The following is a 5,860-nucleotide window of genomic DNA, read 5'->3' as shown; positions in this document are numbered from 1 at the left end:
AGTACCTATTCACACAGGTAGTATTACCTGAGAGTACAGCACTTTGTGGAGAATTAAAAATTAACTTCTGATGATCCAGAAATTATCCCTAGGGAAAGATGTCAGTCTGACCTCTTCATTTCAGTCACTGCTCAGGCTGAACAATTTTATCACCAGTCACTCAAAACCTACAGATTATCCCCTCTCAACACAGTTTGATTATTCTACTTGCTGAGCAACCTGCTCTAGTGGAAGATGCCCCTGCCTGTGGCAGGAGGGTTGAACTACATGACCTTTAAAAGATCCCTTCCAACTTGAACTATTTCATGATTCTGTGACAAGATGTAGCTCACTTATACCCAAGTCAGGTACTTCTGACTGCATCAGTTCTGCCTGTGTTTTCCAAACAGTGACTCATTCCTGCTCCTACTGAGAAACTGCCCCTTCAACATCATCATGCGTGTTTTATGCTTTTAACAAGGATCCTATTGAAAATGATAAGTTTTTTTGAATTTTCATTCCAGAGTGGGATATTCTAGCTAAACATCACACACTGTCCTTTGCCAGAGATACTCACGGTTTTGCTTTCGGGATCACATGTTGCTTTTCTTCCATGGAGTGAACATCTTGCAAGGTTCTGAGTCTGAATTCCAATCACAGTTCAATGTACAATTTCATTGCATTTTTGGGAGCTAGCCTGTGTTTTTGTTGCCTCTCACTGCACATCTTTCCAAAAGGAACTAAATCAACTGGGTGAAACACTAGCCCTCCGACCACAGCCATTTTCTTTGCAACTTTCTAGTTTTTCCATCAAATTTATTTCTCTCAACTGAGGCTCTCTATTAGTCAGATGTAGAAGATTTATATTTAAGGGTACAAAGTCTGGTATGGACAAAGTGAATCTTGTAGAACTGCTGTGCTTGAATGTATCAGAAGACAAAATGTAGGAAATCACATTTGAAATACATTAAGTGAAAACTGAATTATGACCAATCCTAAGTAAGTCTGTGTGTCTGCTACAAGTTCCCCACTGGGTCTTCGTAGGCTCTGAGCTACTGCCATTTCCTCTAGGTCTCCATGCTGGAGATTCCATTCCACTGTGATACATTCTAGCTCTTTTTCTGCAAAGTTTCTTTATTTCTTCATTCTCTCACTGAAGTCTGAAAACAAAACGCCCTTTTTCTAGCAGGGAGGTTTATACCTTTAAGAGAAAAAAAGACGCACTTTAGAACTGCCATAGTTATGACCTGCTGCTCTAGAACACTAGCACTGGAGACATCATGCAAACCAGATCTGTACACAGGCTGTACTTCCACAGGATTATAATTCAAACAGCTCTCAGACATCACAAACATTTCAAGTCCAAAAAAGGTCTGTAAAACCACTGACTTGACAAAACCAGGGCAAGAAGAGAATTAACTGCCTGATTTTACTCAGTAGGCCCAAGGTCAGGTATTGAACAAAGCCTTCCTGACTCAGCTTCAACTACTATAGCACCCTGTCCCATGAATCACCCACTAAGAGCTAGCTTATTTAATGTCTACTTAGAATCTGCATGATTTAAACACTGTAATACTCACTAATCAATTTGACAAGCTTGAGATTAGAAGAGGAAATCTAGAAACTTGGTATAAAAATATCTTTGACCGATCCTTTTCCTACAGTTACACAAAGAAGTTAATTTCTTTATATTACTATATAAATACCTGTAACTCTCATGCAGAGAGGTCCTCAAAAACAGAGCCTTAAACTGAAGGTAACACAATCATACTGAAACAAATGGACAGTCCTCACAGCACAGCAATCTCTTGCCTACAGTGCCCTTTCTTATAGTATTAGGTCCTTTCAACCAGGCAGACTGAGAGAAGGCAAGTGCCTTCCTGAGCTCCAGTATATTCTGTGGTTCCAAGAGCAATTTGGACTACCTATTGCACAAAACAGACATTTCACTGGAATTTCTTCAACACAACCCACCTGCATTTTTTCTAGAGAAACTTGCTTGTTTTAGACTGAGAGTAATGGAAAATTCACACCACACTGCTAGCAACCTGTTCCACTGGTTAACTGTCTTCTTCTAAAGTTTCACTTTTGAACTTGGAAGCTGGTGTAAACAAACCAAATTAGTTTAGCCAGTAAGAAGCACTGTAAAGACATAAATTGGTCCAAAAGAGTCAGATTTCATTTGACCTTGCATCTTCTCAGGCTGAAGAAGTTCAGCATGAATAAGCACAAGTCTCACAGGGCTGACATTAGGGCCAAAAATCCATCATAGCTAAAATTAGGTCCAAGGAATCCAAAGCCACGAATAACTGTGTTGAATTACTTAAAAAAATAAAGGTATTTTGGCTTAAGTCTTAAATGTTTCCTGTTTTTAAGTTACATGGGTTTTTTTGTTGGGTTTGGGTTTTGGTTGGTTTTTTTTTTTTTCTTTTAGACTTCTCAAATGGTAAACATAGTCAAAGCAAGAACTTTTAAAATGGATATCAAGTATAAAGGTGCATTAAGTATGGGTAACATGTTTACAGGTCTGATTTATACTGTGAAAGCCAATGCCATATATGCCTTCCAAAACTTGATTTTAAATTCTAGTTATTACTTACTATGTAAGCCTCTAGCTTGAACTTGGCCTTTTCAGTAAGGACTTAGATATAGCCACTGATGAAAGTTACACGTTTAAGTTAAGCTACTACATAGAAATGTGAGAGATGACTGAGCCAACACACACAAAGCTCCCTCGGCATCTCCTGGCACAAGCAGATCGAAGCGTTCCGGGAACTCCCAAGCCCGGCTGTACAAGAGCTGTGGCGAACTCCCCTCCTGCCACCACTCCCCTCCTGCCACCGGCGAACCCCTTTCTTGGGAGCGTTGTGGGAGGGCTGTTTGTTTGCTCTGCACCGGTGAACAAACACCAGCGTAATACAGGATAACCTTCTCCATGCAGGTTTTCCCCTCAGCACCGCCAGGGCTGCAGTAAGGCAGGTGCATTATATGGGACAAACCAGCAGCCCTGCCCCGGCACGGAGCCATTCTGCTCGAACCTCCGCCCACGCGACACACTGGGGAATTTCAAGGGAATCACTCCCTCAAACCCTTTACCTGTTTGATCTGTGGCGTGAACGAACATTCCCTTTCCCCAGGGAAAGGGACCGGCGCCCACAAGGAGCCTGGGCAGGATCCCCAGAGCTGAGGGTCCGTTGCCTCACGAGGCGGGAGCGCCGCCATCACCGCGGCCTCAGCAGCGCCCCCAATGCAGGGCCAGCCTCGCTTCTTCTCCTCTGTAAATCCCTCCCAACGCTCCAAGGAAACTAGAGTTCATCTTCCTCCATAGTATTCTCTTTTGAGTACCCCAGGTGCTTTGCTTCTTTAGGTGCAATTGGTTGTTTCTCTTAATTTTCTCTAGAGGTTTGGCTCTCTGATTCATTTGTATGCCATCGTTGCACACTGGCCATAAAAAAATACTGCCAAGTGTTATGAGGGAAAACAAAGCACAGCTGCAGACTGGGACAGACAATAAGGAAGGTGAACCAAGCAGGTGTGGGCTCCCACAAATCGGGGCAGCTCTGGGATATGAGATCACCAGCCTTGTGTGTGCCTTTGGAGATGGGCAGGAAAAATTTGTAATCCCAGGACTGAGGAACATCAGGAACTAAAGAAGCCATTTCACAACGTGAGGTACTCCATGAGGAAGGGGATGTAAAAAATCAGCCATCTGCAGGTACATGAAGCTTTTGAATGTCTTGAAATAAGTGTATATTTAGTGTTGGAAGAGCATGAGAAACAGTCGATTTGCACCTTGATCAAAAGAACACATTTCTTAATAGGAAACAGAGCCTGTCATGAAAAAATTGGAAGGTTCTCCCAGGGAACTATGCCTATGACTGTTATTTAAACCACATTTTGTGAAAAAAAAATGTTTTGTAAAAAGAAATGTTTTGTATTTGCTGTAGCTTATGGGCACTTTCGAGTAGATTGTACCAGTAAGACCATAAAACCCTGACAGTAATTAGTAAATAAAACCAGAAATGCTTCCACTAAAGGTGGTTGCATAAAATAAAGCAAAAACAGCGTGAGATCACAAATAGATCAGAGGGGATCACCCCATGGAATAAGGAGCAAGTTTGCCACTAATGTTGCCTGGCTGAGGACAATATCCAACAGCCAGTGGGAAAGGCCAGCAAGAAGAAACAAGAGAAAAATGTTACCCACTGTAAAAAAAAAAGTAATACCAAAGTAAAGCCAAAGTAACTCTTCTGGTTTGGGTGAGGGCTCTTTCAGAAATGTCCAAGCCAAGCCTACTCATTGTACCTATAAGGATACAGGAAAGTAAAACACACAGGTGTGTGTATGGACACATCACTGCCTGGGCATCTGTGTGGCATCTGGAGCTCTCACAGTGGCCTGGGCTACAATAAAACATGCAGTCCCTCTCTGATTTCAGGAATAGTTTCCACAAAGTCTTTCTTTGCATTTGAATTTCACCCTTACGTTCTGGCAAGCTAAGCAGAGACATAACTCTGTGACTAATGCTAATGTTGCAGTAGTAAAATATTGGGCAAAAGATGGGAAAACCAGACCCACTTGCCCGAAAGAATGATTTAATTGAAGTTTTCACTGTTCCAAAATAGGTATGTTTCACATCATAAAGAATTCTTCTGTCATAAAACCTATTTTTTTAAGGGGAGGAAAATTTTTCTTTGCAGCAAGCTGACTTTATTGGTAAGCAATTAAATATTTCTTTGGATTGCTGTTCAAAATTAATTACTCATTAATGTGGAAAAAGCAGCTGTAGTCTTGCTGTGGATTCAGAGGTTTCCAACCGGGTGCATCTAATTCCAATAAGAAAAAAAAACCTAGAAAGAGTATTATAATTACTGTCATATGAAAACCTGCTTCAGTCCAGATGTAGAAGCCGATACCACAAGTGTTAACATAGAGCAGTCTGCTGCAGGGGAATGACAGATGAATCCTACATATGTTTGCAAAAAGGACATATTACATGATCCTTCTAGAATCTCTTGGGTTTGTTTTCATTTTTCCAAAGCTCCTACAGAAAATGCAAATCCACAATAAGGTTTTGGACAGTGTCACAGACACCTCTGTATAAATTCGGATGAAAACTTGCATACTTAACTAACGCTGTGCTGTCCACTCTGCACCCTCACAAGTAATTCCACTGAAGTAATGAAATTAGTGGTGTGAGTAGACATTAAGGAACTGGCTCTTAATTCCAGGTTTTCCCCTTCAGGGAACAAACAACAGCTTGTGGCTCTATGATGACCCAGGGACTTGCAGTGAGGACAGAGGATTGCCAGAAGTGTCAGGTGTTAGGACTCACATCTTCAGAAGTTCTGAGCTGTGCAGCAAGGGAGTGAGTCCTCAGAAATCTGAAAATTATAATGGTGACAAGTGCTATATGCAGATTTCCTACTGCAACCAGTAGCAGCTTGCATGCAGAAAGATTTCAGAAGTGGGCATCCTTTCCTTTTCCTTCCCAAGTTTTATTAATTTGACCAAAGACTATGTGGCTTCAGCCTTAACAAAAAACAATAAAATTCTGGGATGATTTAGGCTGGAACAACCTCTGAGTGACTTGAGTAATCCAAATCATTCCATTTCAATCCAAATTGATTTCATTATCCTTAAGTCATTTATTTAAATAAATGGAGTCAGAAGAGATCAGAGAGTTTAATTATTGGAAACACTGGTTGGCACTAAGTTTGGAATTAAAATTATTCACTTTGAAGTCCTTAAATGCACAGTATGACAATACCAGTTGTCAAGGAACACTTTTTCCTTGGTTAAAAAGGACAAGCTGAGCACAAAATGGAAGAATGAAACCTTGAATGATCCACATAAGATAGTTCATCCTGTCAGCTGCAGA

At 41.1% G+C, this 5,860-nt stretch overlaps 1 long non-coding RNA gene across 1 annotated transcript; it reads left to right on the top strand.

Moving 5' to 3' along the window:
• Positions 1 to 2,775: 2,775 nt before the first annotated feature.
• LOC116790805 lies at positions 2,776 to 5,653 on the top strand. The gene is made up of 2 exons (XR_004358504.1): positions 2,776 to 3,694; positions 5,225 to 5,653. It is a non-coding gene; the product is annotated as an uncharacterized LOC116790805 (long non-coding RNA).
• The last annotated feature ends 207 nt before the right edge of the window (positions 5,654 to 5,860 follow it).

Source organism: Chiroxiphia lanceolata, chromosome 9, assembly GCF_009829145.1.
Source record: "Chiroxiphia lanceolata isolate bChiLan1 chromosome 9, bChiLan1.pri, whole genome shotgun sequence".
Taxonomy (NCBI): domain Eukaryota; kingdom Metazoa; phylum Chordata; class Aves; order Passeriformes; family Pipridae; genus Chiroxiphia; species Chiroxiphia lanceolata.
The sequence above is the reverse complement of the archived record's forward strand: the minus strand, read 5'-3'. Positions and strand labels throughout refer to the sequence as shown.